At 47.8% G+C, this 2,515-nt stretch overlaps 1 pseudogene; it reads left to right on the top strand.

Moving 5' to 3' along the window:
* The first annotated feature begins 929 nt into the window (after positions 1-929).
* Positions 930-1,867, top strand: LOC149127677 (phosphoglycerate mutase 1-like; annotated as a pseudogene).
* The last annotated feature ends 648 nt before the right edge of the window (positions 1,868-2,515 follow it).

Here is a 2,515-nt window from a genome sequence, read left to right as displayed (position 1 = left end):
AATGTAAGTGACTCATGAAGTTATACCTGGATCTCCCTTTTCCTTAATTCCTAAGGTCATAGGAGACTTAAGAGTTTTTTGTACATAGAACTGTCATCCCGTCCATCTAGGACCTCAATCAACAAGTAGGTATGAAGAACTTAGGGAGGCATTCACATCACCCTCACTTTGAGGAACATTCTTCCCTCATTCATCAATGAAACTTGGCCAATGCTGGAAGAAAACAGCTCTACACATAAATAGGAGACACGTGAACAGCCCCACATTCAAGACCATGATACTGAGGCTCTTCGCAGGAGGTACAACTCAAATACCTCTTCAAACCACCAACAGTTTATGAAGCTATCAATTAGTCACGAACTAGACAGACTACAGTCAAGACCCCCAAAGCCTTAAGGAGAGACCCAGGGATACTCCCTAGCACAGCCCACCAGAAACTTGGGCTGTTGGAGCGACAGATGAATCACATCCAGGGCAACTGTTCAGTACCTCACAAATCTTCTGGGGACCCATCAATGGTATCAAGGCCAGAAGTCTCCAATTCCAAACTGTGCTATGAATTTAGACATTTCTGGTAGCTCCCTGGTAAGAGGGTTAGCTTAAGATAGAAAGCGGAATGGTCAGGACTACAGAAGCGAACAGATTGGCACAAAAAACGTGACGACCCCTATTACTTTTACTTGAATACTACCGCCGTGGGGAAAACATACCTATTGGCACAGAGAAGAAAACCTGTTCTTAGGCCTTAGGCAAGCCAGTTTAACAAATGCCCCACAGCAGTATAATCTCAGTGGACTTTTTCCCCCATCAAGAGCTAACAAGAATGAAGGTTCCAAGCCCCATCTAGTACCCCCCATGAGATGCCCAAGCTCACTGGCATTGAGGCGAAGTTGCCATTGGAGTCCGTGCCCCATCTCCATCTCAAAGCCATGCCCACCTATAAGCTGGTGCTGATCTGGCATGGCAAGAGCCAATGAAACCTGGAGAATGGCTTCAGTGGCTAGGACACGGACCTGATCCCTGCTGACCACAAGACAAAGCTTGGGAGGCAGGCCTTGCCAGATGCTATGAATTTGACATCAGTGCAGGAAAGTCATCTAGACCCTCTGGTCAGTGCTGGATTGACCTAATGTGGTTGCCAGCTGTGAGGACTTGGTCCAGCTAGCAGCACGGCAGGGGTTTAACTGGCTTCAACGAACTATTAAGCATGGTGCAGGCAGCCCAGATATGGGGTTACTGATGGAGTTTGGCCACCTTCTCTACAGCATCAGTAAGAACTGCAAGTACACAGACCACCCTGAAGATAAGTTGCCCTCCTGAGGGGATCTGAGGGACACTAAGCCAGCACCCCACCCTTCTGGAATGAAGGGATCATGCCCCAGATCAAGGAGGGAGAAATGGGCACTGATCACAGCCCGTGGCAACGGCCTTCAGGGCTTTATCAGGCACCTGGAGGGTGTCTCTAAAGAGACTATCAATGGAGCTGAACCTGCAGACTCATTCTCATGGTCTATAAATCAGACAAGAACCTGCAGTCCATCAAGCCCATGTGGTTGCTAGGGGATAGAGGTGGTACATAAGGTTATGGAAGCTGTGGTTGCCCAGAGTGAAGCCAAGAAGTGAAGGCAAGTGAACAGACCATTACCCCAAGGACTACCCTCCCTGCCTGCCCATTCTTCTACATGTCACACCAACTCAACCTGTAGACACCTTGGGTTGCGGCTGCAGGTGGGGACTGGTGGTTCTCACTTTTAGCCATTTTGTCTCCTGTACCATTCCTTTCATATAGGCTGGGATTTATAGAGTCTACCATCCCCGGGGTGTTCAGTCCAAGCCAAGGGAAAGTTGAGAAGTTGAAATGCCCATGTCTGCTAGTGCTGTTTACTAAGAGCCTGCAGGAGTAGGGATAGGGAGGAGCCATGTTAAAGTTTAACCAATGAGAGGCAGAATAATCTGTTATCAGTGATAAGGCCTGTGTGCTTTTGTATCAGGTCACTGCCTGGGTGCTTGGGCTCTAGTCATTCCTATGTAAGATGCATGTAACCTTCATGGCGATTTAGAACTACCATCATCACTTCTTCCAACCCCAGAGGAGCTGGATCCAGAAGGCTGGGTTCAAACCTAAGTTTATGTGATGCATATACCTTCACAGAAGATGTATATAGGTGTAAGTGTGTATTAAATGTATACACAATACTAAAAAACCCTTCTGGAGTTCCTAGTGCCAATTCAAATACTCCCCCAGGTAGTCACACCAGAAGCCATTCCTCACCAGTATGGGATAAGCCTGGCCTGTAAGGAGCATGAGTGCCCCCACTGCGTGTCTTAGGATACCTCCCCAGCACCTTCGTGGCAGTGAAATGCCTCGATTGTGTCCAAGGGTGCCTTTTGAATTTCTGAATTGTTTGCTAGTTGCTTGGCCCTGCTACATGGGCCCAGTACTCATTTTGACCGTCACTGTACCAGATTTCTAGATGGGAGTAATAAAGGAGTAATGTAGTAGAAAAGCTACCAC

Source organism: Oryctolagus cuniculus, chromosome 2 (genome assembly GCF_051225735.1).
Source record: "Oryctolagus cuniculus isolate XC-2025 breed Fujian yellow rabbit chromosome 2, ASM5122573v1, whole genome shotgun sequence".
NCBI classification, from domain to species: domain Eukaryota; kingdom Metazoa; phylum Chordata; class Mammalia; order Lagomorpha; family Leporidae; genus Oryctolagus; species Oryctolagus cuniculus.
The sequence above is the reverse complement of the archived record's forward strand: the minus strand, read 5'-3'. Positions and strand labels throughout refer to the sequence as shown.